The sequence below is a fragment of the Neopelma chrysocephalum genome, unplaced genomic scaffold, assembly GCF_003984885.1.
Source record: "Neopelma chrysocephalum unplaced genomic scaffold, ASM398488v2 Primary Assembly neopelma1_69, whole genome shotgun sequence".
Taxonomy (NCBI): domain Eukaryota; kingdom Metazoa; phylum Chordata; class Aves; order Passeriformes; family Pipridae; genus Neopelma; species Neopelma chrysocephalum.
Window position 1 is genome coordinate 11,646,115 of NW_020897729.1, and position 13,180 is coordinate 11,659,294.

General features: G+C 44.2%; 1 long non-coding RNA gene across 3 annotated transcripts in view; it reads right to left on the minus strand.

Annotated features, from left to right (window-relative positions):
* The window catches only part of LOC113968861, a 77,664-nt gene that overhangs the window by 63,780 nt on the left and 704 nt on the right, over window positions 1–13,180 (minus strand). Inside the window, exons 1-2 of one of the 3 annotated variants that reach the window (XR_003534661.1) lie at window positions 12,808–13,060; window positions 1,161–1,256 (exon numbers count right to left, since the gene is read on the minus strand). This is a non-coding gene — a long non-coding RNA (uncharacterized LOC113968861). Of the gene's footprint in view, window positions 1–1,160; window positions 1,257–2,080; window positions 2,143–12,807; window positions 13,061–13,180 lie in introns of those variants that run through there. The other 2 variants (XR_003534660.1, XR_003534659.1) reach the window with 2 other exon arrangements.

The window sequence follows — 13,180 nt, forward strand, 5'->3', positions numbered from 1 at the left end:
GCTCTGGGATGCAGGGATAGCCTGAGGCTCTGGGATGCAGGGACAGCCCCAGCTCAGCTGCAGTGCAGCACAGAGGGAGCCTGGGGGCAGCTCAGGTGGGCAGGAGAAGCAGTGAATCCACCAGGAGCACATGAAGCGAGTAGGAAAGAGTTCCCTGCTGACACTCTTGCTTTGACCAAGGAACAGGAATAGGCTGTTTTCGTGGAGGTTTAGGGTGCATCTTCACATGACTTCAAAAAGTCACCTCAAAGTCACCTCGGTTTCATGCGTAAGATGAAAGAGCTTGTCCACAGAAACACAAGTGAAATTATCAATTTGCTGTACACATTTAAGCACATTTATAAACTGAAATGTCACAATTAGACACCTCTGTGGCAGAAGGAGAGACAGTGGTGGTTTGTTTGGGTTTTTTTTTCTAAAGAGATAAAAAAATAGGACTTCAATAAAAATAAAATGCACTGACTTTCATAAAAGACAAAACAAAGGTCATGGAAAAGGTTTTAAGTCTTCTAGGGAATAAGAAGTTAGTCCTGCTCTCAGAAAGAAAGATAATCAGTGGCAGGCCTGGTCTGTTCAAAATCTTTCTTGCTCAAGAAGTTTTATTTCCCCTTTTTTTCTGCTTACAGTAGGAGCCACTGAAAATTTAGGAAGTATTTCAAATATTTTCCACTTTACTGCAATTCAAAATAGAGGAGTGGAAAATACCCCCACAAAGAGTTTACAGTGGCTGAGGAGTGGCAAACAAGCCACGTGTACTCACAGGAACACAAATTACTTCATCTCCTGTTAAATTTTAATCTCATCTACAACTGTACTAATTGTAAGTTCACATGAATTTTCAGCTTTCCATGTCCCAAAATCATGTATGACTTTACACATTCATGAGGAAAGGGCAGGAAATAGGCAAAATATTACCAAAATTCAGGATGACACTGATGGTTTTCTTCTTGTTAACCAGGTCAGTTTTAGAAGACTCAGCTCCAAACTCATTCCCTTCACTACTGGGGCATTTCTTAGAAGCTTTAAGGAGAGTTTGAAAAAGGTTTTGAAAAGAACATGGCTCTGAGCCCACTAAATCTATGAAAAATTGTCTATTTTGATTTTTGTAGATATGACTCAAGTCCTTAAAAAAAGCATAAAGGTGGAAAAAGGATCTCTACCTTTCCCCTGGACTCCAGGAAAGAATCTTGGATCTGGAACAGATGAAACATCATTGTGCTTCTCTACATATTCTCTTTACTGATTATTTTCTTATCCTAAAAAGAAATGCAATTAGTTAGACACTGAGCCATACGATGGAACAAATTTTAATTGACAGAGGAAAACAAAAAGATTTTTAAAAACAATTAATTTCTTCTTTATTGCTTCAGAATCTGTAATAATTTGCACTCAAGCAAACAGTAATATCTTTCATCTGGAAAACATTCCAGGCTAATACTTCTGTGGTTTCTTCTTTTGTTTGCAGATATTCAGTGGCTTGTTAAGATCATGATTAGATCATGACACCTTCTAATTCTTTGGATGGTGATTCATCAAACCTCACAGTTGCTACCCAGACACATGGTCTGGCCTACAGAGCAAGTGAGAGAGTAAGAGCTGTTTTCCAGTAGCACCAGGTTTGCACCTAGTGCAAATATTTAACAACCTGTTTCCTTTTTGCTCTGTTAAACAACAACAATTGCTCATTTCACTTCTTTTCAGAAAGGTATTCAGAGCTTTAATGCATTTGCAACCTGTTGAGCTCAAACCCCCTGGCGGGAAGTGCAGCGCTGTGTGATTGCCCTGCCTGGGTGCAGGTCCCGGCTGTGGGAGCACAGGGGGTGAGCAGAGAGCGGCTCCAACCAGCAGCTGCCGACCTGTGCTGGGAGTCTGGAAACAGCGGGAGGATCACACCGCGTGTGCCTCAGCCTCTCACACAAGAACATGGCATCAGTCTTCTTTCAAATTCAACCTTGAAATCTAATAACAACCCCTTCCTAGGAAAGAATTCTCCAAGGCTCCTGGCACCCCCACTCCCAGCGTGGCTCAGCCCGAGCCTCCCTCCCGTCCTGTCTTTCCTGGCACAGAGAGCAGCTCTCACCTGCCTGCTGGACACGGGGCACAGGGACAGCGGCTCCACAGCAGCCACGCTGAAAACAAGGATCATGGACTATGCAAGTTGTCACTCTCGCTTCTCTCAGCATATGCCAAAATATTTAAATCAGGTCTGATGGCTAATTTCATTTTGTGGGATGGGCCAACTTCCACATGTTCACGAGTTCTCATTTGCCTTGTGTTCTCCAAACCAGGGCTGCAGATGAGGACAAGGCTCAGGGTAGAATCCCGCTGGATATGAGGCTCTGTTCCCTCTGGTAGCACGCCTGAAAGCTCTAAAGCACTGTGACACCAGTCGGTACCATCAGTAAATCCCAGGAGACAGGAGAGGACACAAGGGAGGTGAAGGTTGAGCTTCTCTACAGCTTTCTGCAACAGGTTAACACAGCTTAGTGCCTTAATGCCTCTCACACCCATGAAAACTGCCAATCCTGAACTTTATTCAGTATGAAGGGCTTGTCTGCACAGGGAAACAACTGCAGGATAAGCTAGGGCATAGATTGAAGCGCTTGTATCTATTCTGGTCCCACCTCCGATTCATAAAAGCACACGGAAAGCCCTCGTTGCTACTAAATAGCTTTTTCAATATGCCTTAATGTACCTTTCAGATGTGCATATTGCACGTCAAGAGGACTTGTTTAAAGCACAAGAGAGTTCCCTCAGTTTGGAGGCAGTGTGTCTGTGTGAGGGCTAGCACAGTTTGGGATAAGTTCATAAAGAAGGATTGCCACCTTTTCCCAAGGCATCCCAGACATGAACACCGAGCAGCAAAGCAATGCTGGTACCAAACTGCACAGTTGTCATAACAACAACCACACGGCACGGCCGGAGCTGGGTGAGCCACCAGGATTCTGAGCAGAGACAGAAACCAATTAAATCAAGGGATTCAGGACCTCTGGGCTGCTTTGGCCACAGGTCCTTGGAATGGGAAGATTTTGATTCTCAGTATCTATCCTAAGCTAAATAGACACAAACATCACATGAAAATATGGCAAAACCTATGGACATCTCTTTTTTTAACCCAGGATCTTTCCAGCACATGCCACTGCCAGGCTGTCTGCAGCTCCCGGCTGGACCAACACTGCTGGTTTGCTTGTGCATTCCCAGTTCAGACACTCACAGCTGAGCAGCTCTTCCCCTCCAAAATACTTGTGCAGTGCTCTGCTCAGGCAGAAGGACACATGCAAAGAGCAAACACTATCTGTTCTCACCAGGGATTCAGTAAGAGTTTGGACTTGTAAATCTCTAATTTTCCTTTTTTTTGTCTAGAAACTTATCTCCACTTAAGGAGAGAACTGAAAGACTGATTCACTTTTTTTGCTCTCTGGAAACTTGAATTTTGCAATCAATTTAAAACAATTCAAAATCCTGTCCTCAGTTCCACTGCAAACACATTTTTTGCAAAACCAGCAAAAATGTAACAAATTCCACAAGACCACAATAAAATTAGCAGATTTTCAAGAGAAACTGGTGGTAGAAAATACTTTGAAGAAGCCCGTGAGTTATCTGTGGAACAAGTTGCTGTCAATTACTACTGAAGTTACAAACTCAGTGGAATTCCGCAAAGGAAATCTTGTGGGAGTGAGGCAATACAAAATGTTACAAAGTGGATAAAATCTTTGGGGTTTGGAGCTGTAGCACAACACTAATAGCTGGCAGTGTGTCAGAGGTGTCTCCATAGGCAGCTTATTCTATAAAGTGATGCTCTAGGCTTTATTACAATTTCATTGGGAACACTCAGCTGTTCTCAGTGATTTTTCAGAACCATTCATACTCATTTATGGCAAAGACTTGACTTCTAGGGAGTCGAGTATCCCTAAAACTTGTAACTCCTGACAGCAACCTTGCAAACACAGGCTGCACAAGCCAGGTTAGGTGTGCTCACACCGCTCCTATTGGGGGATGTAGCCTGACCTTCATCACTCATTTCCAAATAAAGAAATAAAAAGTTGTGGGGAGCAGCAGTTCTGATGAGCAGACAGAAATGATCAGCTCCACCTGAGTCCTGCAGCATGCAGATTGAGAAAAACAGCTCACTAATAAAAGGAGAAAACAGCAACAGTCATCTATTTTCACTCACAGCTTACAAAAAGCACAGATCCTAAGTGCCCGTTAATGGTGTTGTCAGCACATTAATCAAGCTATCCCTTCAGGACTTGTTAGGGTCTGAAAGGGAAAAAAAATAACTGCAAAGTTTTAGTAATTTCACCAAACAAGAGCTGAATAGTGAGGGTTAATGGGAAATTATTTACTAACCACGGCACTCTATTATTCTCAGGGATAGCACTTTCTAAAATTATGGGTCCTTATGGAATTGTATTTTCCGTAATAACCAATCAGCTGGTCTAGAATATATTTTATAGCAGCATCCTCCCAAAGGCATTTGCCAGGGGAAACATTCCAACTGTCTGTATTACATTTGAAATAATGATAAAACCATCTCCTTGGCAGGGATACAAATGGACATGGGGTTTTTCCTCTGTTCCTTCCATTTCTTCCACTGGAGCTGACACAAATGTAGGTCTTCCACCACCTGAACTACTGCTGTTATATTATTTATGTTTAATGAGTGCAGCCTCACAGGCCAACAGCAGGAATGGAGAGCATGAGGATCTGGCTATTTAGTGTACACCAGCCAAGTCAGCATCAACTGAACTCAGAGAAAGCCAGAAATACAGCGAGGAACAGCAGGACTCCAGCAGCTTTCTGCTGGGTCAAGAAGAAACATTTCCAGAAGCAGCAACACTATCAACATCAGCCAGAGTATTTTAGTAACACTCTTCCATGTGCTTCACCGTTTGAATTCCTCGATTCAGACATCAGTTCTAGCAGTGAAGCATCATTGAAATGGTGAGAGTTGCCCCATGAAACACAAACCCATGGCTGTGTTCCAGGCTGGCACAGACACTCCTGGGGCTGGGCCACCAGGGCACTCCAACATTTGGGCTGTGGCTGCTCCCCCACGGGAGCTGGGTCACAGCTGGGTCACAGCTGGGTCACAGCTGGGTCACAGCCACGGGCAGGATCCCACAAGGGCCAGACCCGCCCATGCTGGGAACTGCCTGGTGCAGAGCTGGGGCTTCTCCTGGGATACCTGTGCTTGGATCCATCTCCAGGTGTAACTGCAGACTGTGCTGTAAGCAATTCAATAGCTGAACAGAGAACAGAGGGACATGGAACTGATGAGAGCCCTTCTCACCCTTCCTTGGTGCTGCAGCTTACACAAGAGCAAGGCAGGCAGTGAGGAAAGGGCAAGTTTTCAGAATTACAGTAGGAATTCAGAGACTAAATTCTCTTCCCACACATCTTCAGGAGCCCTTTTGCTCCCAATACCAATTCTCTGCACATTTCAAAGAAGTATTTCCTCCTATCAAGCCCCCTTGGGACTCCAACTTGTTGGAAAAGCACACTAGCCCTGAACTCAACAAACTTCCTGGTATTTCCCCCTCTAACTTATTTCTATCCCATTATCTGCTCTACACCACAAACACCTCTCCCTCCGCAGTGGAAGGAAGGACAGGGACACTCATGTTGACTCGCAGTGTGAAAATGGAGGGTTTGTCACAGCATAAGAATTGCCAGCACCCAAAATGGATCAGTTCCATTGTTCATTCAAAATAACGCTCAGGTGAACCTTCTCTGGCGGGTGAAAATGCCAACCCTGGGCAGCAGAGAGAGCAACGTGGTCAGAATCCTCCCTCAGCACCACACACAACACCCTGAGTTGTACTGCTTCAGTAACAAATGGGAGGGGGAGGAGAAACAGCGGCAGCACAAGTTTCTTATCAGAACAAATCCTCCTGCAATGAGACAAAAATTAGAGCTTTGCATTCACACCAGTCTGTGGTGGCTTGAGTGTATGTATCCATGGTAACCCCCATCCTTCAGAAATTCCAGGGTGCATCTACAGGCTGATTCTGCTTCTACATTCCACTGCCACACGAGCACAACTGAGAGCACTGGAGTGTCAGCTCCATTAATCTGCTTCTACTTCAGCTCCACAAGTGCATTAGGAAGCAGAAAAGCTCCCTCACATCCACCCTTTAACCCAAATTCTCCAACATGCAGCTGGAATTTCTGGGTTACTCTGGTCTTTGACAACCGTATTTATTGTCCTGCCCCAGAAGGATGAGCCCTGCAGGATTCTGAACAGTTTGAATGCATTGTTGAGCACCATTCATTAACGTCTGACTGATACATAAACTTTTGACTATATCAAACAGGATGAAAATGATTTTATTGTATCAATACCATTTCTAAAAATTCTTAGCAAGAATATGATATAGAGTATTTTCTCTGGAAATGTGACAGATTTAATATCTTTTGTAATCCTGATTTAATCAAAGGCTTCTTAAAGCAAGATTTTTAATGCGGACCCGAAAAAGAAAATCCCATTGGCATTTTGATTTCTCTATAACAAACTGAAGGTTCCTGCTAACTTGGCTTGCGATTCTTAGCTAATTTTCATGATTGCTTTCAGCAGCACATCAGCACACAAGACTCAGAGTGAAAACCAATATGTGAAACAATTGCCTGTGCAAATGCCGATGCTTCAATGAGTCAGTGAGCAGGGCTGGGGCAGCGTTCCACTGCACAGAACAGTGGGATTCCATTGCAGTGGCATTACAACTGTCAGGAACTGTGGAGGGAGCAGAGGGAAGGATTCCTGGCTCTGAGGGACCCCACCCCTGTGCTGCCCCTTGTCCCCTGGCACAGCCTGGCCATTGTGCCAAGGGCAGTGTTGCAGCCCCACTGTGCCCAGGGACAGCACTGCCCAACGCCTGCTCACACCCACTCTGCTCTGCTCCTCACCCTGGCACAGCTCTGCTCATTTCACACAGCAAAGCACATCAATTCAGGGTTAAAGCCAACAAACAAACAAACAAACAAATCCTGCAAAATCAATCCGCAGTGGATAAGGAGTTGTTGCTCTTTAAGGAACTCATTTTCTCTCAGCTTTGTTTTTGTGCTGCTCTTTATAATTCGAATTCAGTGTGGTGCCAGAAAATGGCAGGCACATCCTTGGAACAACGCGTGCAAGATGGGGCTATTTTTATCAATAAAACATTTCCAGTGATATCTTTGGCAGCACTGGGGCAGCAGCCCTCCTGGAACCAGGTAAAACCAAGGGAAACCTCCTCTCAGTCTCATTTTGGCACCTTTGAAATCTCATTTATGTTGCCTTTTCTGGTGAAAACAGATGGAGTTAATTGCTGCTTTTCAGTTACCACATGAGCAAAAAAAGCTAAATTACCTTCAGAAGGAGTCCTGCATGTATGCAGAGAGCTAGCACGAGCTCTCTGCAGAATACAAATGGAACTTGCCAAGCAACATTTGAATTTTTATATTGTATTTAATTCAAATGCCTAAAATTCGGAAGAAGCTTTTCTCGGGAGGACTTTTGTTCAGTGAAGAAATCAGAGTTTTGCTATTTACACAAATGCCAGTCATTTTCCAAAGCCATCCCTCTCAGCTCTAGAGCTCGACTGCCACAGCAGTTCCATCTAAAGCAGCTTTCTTTTCACCTGACATGCTCCTACAACATATACAGACACTCACAGAATGCAAGATGGGAAGCTTTTTCTATTTACATTGGCAAAAGAAAAAAAATAGACAAAAGCTTCTTCTGCTTGGAAGAACAAAAAAGAAATCTTAGTAATCCTAAAGAAACTAGAGAAGCTGTAAAATTCTCCATTGCCCTCCTCGTGTGTCCCCTTGATAAGGACTTGCACAAAAAGATAAGAACAGGTGAATATTACTAATTCAGTAAAGGGCTTATTTAATATCTCACCTGCAAAGTCACAGCATCTGTGTTTCTGATCAGAAAAGTACTGAGTTAGTTTTGCCTTTCTTCACCTCTTCATTAAAAGTCTAAATATCACCATTGTGGCCAGAACATTGGGGGAAATCCATCTGATGTCTGGGAAGTCAAGGCTTAGACATGAGAATGCTTTTGTCTTTCAAAGTTGCATTAAAAGTAAGAGTAACAGAGAAAGGCAAACTAAGAGAATATGAAAGCAAACAGAATAGAAGAATTCAGAAGGTTTGGAAATGTATTTTAACTAGAGAGATTGCAGACAAGGTACATGCAGGGCAGGCTCGGGAGATTTCAGTGAAAATCTGACAGGTTTTCAGGTTGCTCAGTCTCACTGTGCAGAGGGCAGTAAATATCTCATGGTGTTTATTGAGCATTTTTACTTGGAGCCAGGTCTTTTGGGTTAGTAAATCCCAGCACTAAGTTCACCCAGCCTGAGGAGAAGCCAGACAAAGTCCATTCACATGACCCCCTGGCTCTAACAAGCGTCAGTCAGAGCGCTGTGACCTGGGCACCCCCCGAGCTTGTCCTCACATGAGGGCAAACATTCATCCACAATCCCCAGCAGTTTGTTTACAGGTTAAGTCAACAGCCAGTAAATCAACTGTATCCTTCTGCCAGGCCAGGAACCCAAACTGAAGATCCACACCTAATCATCTGCTCTCAGTTCATCCTGAAACAACAGTTGTACAGAAGGAAATGAAGAATCCAGGTAAAAGCTTGATGGCACAGTGGCAAACAGCCTGTCCCTGCTACAGCTCCCCTCTGGAATGTACAGACCTGAGATCTATGTTATATTGGCTCTAGGCTTTCAGAATATGCATTCTTCAAACCTTCTCCCCACGAGGCATAGTTTTGTTTCCTTCTAAAATGTGGCAGACTGGTCAGTGGAAAAGGCAGGATGTTGAGCACGTGCTGGTACCCCAGATAAGGCAACCCGGATATTTGGAGTCAAGAAGGAATTTCTCCCCCCTCCAAAGACTGGTCCTACTTTCTTGTTTTTCCAGGAGGAAAGCTGCATGGAAGCAACAGGGTTCGTTCATAGCTTTGAAGCTATTTGTGATGACTCAGTGCAAATATCTACTTTGGAACACTAATAAGCCCCAATAAACACTTACCAAACCATTCACATGTAGAAATACATTTAAAAACAATCCAAGAAAAGATAGCAAAAATTAAACTGTTTCACATTCTGTTTGAAAAGATGAAAAGGTGAAATGAGATGAAAATGCTTCTGCCTCTGCCCTGCAGACATCTAGATTGGATTTTATCACCCTTGGGGGGCCAATTGGGCATTTGTACAGTCATTTTCTTCTCTACTGAAACCTTCTGGAATAATCTCAGAGAGGGACGGTTGCCTTGCTGGGGGCGGTGAAATTTCATTCATATTCTCCTGTAAACAACTTAACAGCAAATTACCAGTGCATTTCCTTCCCACCAAATCACCTTAGCAACCCCTGCAAAACAGCTCCGAGGGAACTCGGCATCTCATGGAGACCTGCAAAGCCTCCAAAGGAAAAACACCACCTTTGGTAAAACAACAACAGACGCTTTTTATTTTGCTACTTGGAACCTTATAACCCCTCCAAGCCACAGACCGAGGTTTTGAGAAGCAACTGGTTCAATGTAAAGGTGCAAACATTCCCTTTCAGAGCAAAACCCTCTGCCCAGGGCACGGTGCTGCCATCAGCCCTGCCCAACATGGCTTTAGACTGAGCCAGGTCATCAAACATCACCAGCAGGAACTTTCCTGTCTTAGCTCCTGGTGGGACTCTGCTCACACATCTGGCAGAAGAGCAGCATTTTTTGCTTGAGAGAAACTGAGTCTGAACTGGAGTCAAATCAATGTTTTTTGGAACTTCTCACGGATTGGGAATGCTAAGAATATTCAGCAGAAAGAACATACGTGTGCATACTTGCTTCCTGGCTTCTCAGTGAGATGTATACTTTTCCCAATTTCCTGTAAGTAATGGATCCCAGATTCTCTTTTCTCCTTTTTTTCCTTCACTATCAGCTTGAGGAATTCTTGATTATTTTGCCAGAGCTCAACCCTGGCTGCAGCTGATTGTTGCCATTCCATCACCACCAATTTCAGCCAGTGCCTGGCTGGGGTTAACAGGTATCTGTATCAAGCAGCTGAAATCCTGAAAATGTCAAAGTTGTTTCATAGGGTTTTTAAAGAACCTGTGGCATTGTTAGCCACTCCTTTCCTGACATATTCAAGATCAACCCTGACTATTTCTAACTGCAATTTTCCTCTATTACATATTCTCCAGGAATCTCATGGGTGAAACCCAAGAGGGGCTGCTCAGTGCAGGGCACGGAAGCCAGACCCTCACACGCCTCACTCTCAACCCCGGGCAACAAGGCTGCCTTACATTTTAACAACTTGCATAGAAACACTGAATTTCCACCATAATGTTCCAGCCTGGAGTACTCAGAGAGCTGCTCCTAGCAACATGTGATTGAACATTAGCCCTCACGTGCGTGTCACTTGCCGTGGTGAGGGGACACTGCTCTAGATCCCAAACACAGCACCAACCAGGCTGCTGGGTCGGGTCTCCATCCCAGCCAGAGCCAGCACCAGGTCAGAGCCCTGCTATCATCAGAGGCTGCCCGTCCATCACAGCAAGAGCTCTGCTGGTAGGATTTTTAACTCAGACTGAAGCAAGTCATGCTTTTAACTTTGAAAATCCTTTGTCAGTGAGGCAGCTGCACCACCAGAATACAACTCCAGGTTTGGCTTTTTGATCACAGTTTTCTCAGCTCCTCTGGATAAAGGCAGTGAAATCTGCTGGCCATGTCAAAAACACTATGGCCAACTTTGTAATGAAACTATTCACTTTCCATGCTTTGAGAACCTTGAATATTCTTGAACTATATGTAATGGGAGATAAGGAAGTGTTTCATTCACCTCTCAAATGGGATTCCAGGAAGGTGCATTTATGGAAAGCTGAAAAGAGCTGCAGTAATTCCACAGGAGACCATGCTCTACCTGAACACACATCCATTTGCTGTAAGGTTATGCACAACCTGCTTTGAAAAGATGAGGTAGAGCAGCCTAATAAATCCATTTCAATTACAGATCTAACTCAAAGCCTGTTCTGCCCAGTTCTGAGCAGCACTTTGAAGTCACAGGGATGAAAGGGTGCTCAGTGTCTGACAGCCCGAGGGCTCTGGCACAAATGAACAAAGCATGGACTCCTCACTGAGGGCTGGTGCCTCCTGGAGGGATCCCCAGCTTTAAGGAAAAGGTCTCCTGCCCATTCCTTCTGTCTTGTGCTCGGGTATGCAATGCTGCTGAAAAGCCATTCTGAATCTGGATAACAATGGATCAGATCAAGGATGGGTAAAACAGGCTTAAGAACAGAGTAAACTAAGCTTAGGAAAAAATGTATCTACAAGAACATGGAAAATGTGCTACATTAAAAAACCATCCACAATTTCATTTCCAAGGCCACAAGACACCCAATAGCACTCAGTAACTACTAATTTCTACCAGCACAGGCCAGAAGAATCAGGTTAACAATTCTCACAACCGTTTATAGAGCTGTCAGCCTAAACAATGGTTTCTTTAGTATCTCACCATCAAACCGGAATAACAGATCAGCTTTTCCCTCAAGATGTAAAAGCCTCAACACAATACGATTTAACTCACCCAAGATCACTAATGCTCAGCAGATTACTAGTGAGATTTGCAAGTCTTTAGGTAGCCATGAGCACCTTTACTTCAGCACATATTTCCTTGCTCAAAAAAAGTAATAATCAGCACGGTCAGCTCAATGTGACCCAATGTCCCTCTGCACCCTGCATTTGCTGGGCCAGTCCCCGGTTCATTCCAGCTGCTGAGCACGGTATTGTTGGGGTTCTGAATAGTAACAGGGACAGACCTCTCTGTGAATAAATATGCATTTCTTGTGAGTCAAAACCACCGAAGGGCTTCGCTTCCCTCCCCCATCTTCTTTTCCCTAAATTCCGGAATGCAGAAACACATCATAATTACCCCAAAAGCAGCAGAGGGAACACAGCAAGGAGGAAGTTGGTCTCTCCATAATTCTGTTCCTTTGCTTTTTGATCACGATCCAATGAATGATTGTTTCCACAAAGACTCCCTGTTATCAGTGTGCAGTTAAAGCCTTCCCAGAGAAGTATTCAGATTGTATGCAGGCATTCATACTTAAGGGATAAAGTCTTTGCCATTCACTTTAGAACCCCTGCATAAACATTCTGTAATTGTATTCCTTTCTAAGCAGTGAGGTTTTGAGAGGGGGGTAATTTGCTTCTAGTAATTAAATGATATTAAATAGAATAATATAAATATAACAGCTCATGATCCAGCACAGCTTTTACATTTTGCCTAGTTTCACATATTGCTTGGTGGAATAACTCAGAAGATTAATGTAAAAAATGCAAAGAACGTGAAGTTCTGAAGTATTGCATGATATGACTGTGCACCTTCCTGGCTACCTGCAGCCATTAACACTGGGAAAAAATTGGTAGAGACATGCAGATTTCATAGAATCATACAGCATCTGCACCTGCCCCTAAAAAGCCCAAATTTCTCACAATTACTAGGAAGAGTCAGCTATTTCCTGGAGTTCCTTCTTTCTAAAATAATTAGAAACCATGATCTTTCAAGAAAGCTTGATCCTTTCATATTACTTCTGCTGTTGATGTGTTCAAGTTAAATGCTTTTTCTGCTATTGGAACACAGATAAAACTACATTTGTTACAGGATTATTTTGAATAACATATAAATAGACTTTCTTGAGTTGGCCAGCATCTGGTAAAAGCTTTTTATCAAGCAAACAGCGGCAGCACTTCAGGTAACCCCCAATGTGATGAATCCAACAGAGGTGTTCACAACCAGGCAGGGGACACACAGGACTTTCATTCACCTGAAGGGGAGTGTCCTCCCTCACAGCTCATCTGCTTTTTGTGGCAGTTCAGAGGCAGCTGTGGGAGCTGGCGTGCTTTGCTTTATAGCAGCACACAGCCTGAAACCCAGGGTGCTTATAGAGGGGCAGGGGAGTGGGCAGCCATGCTCGTGTGGGGTGAGCTCCACGGGCTGTGGGTGCAGGTCTGGCCATGGCAGCTGAGGGTGATTTACACAGTGGTGTCCCCTCAGGCACGGCCACCATGTTTGCTCCCCTCAGGTGCGACCACCATGTTCGTTCCCCTCAGGCTTGGCCGCCATGTTTGTTCCCCTCAGGCTTGGCCGCCATGTTTGCTCCCCTCAGGCCTGGTCACCATGTTTGCTCCCCTCAGGCC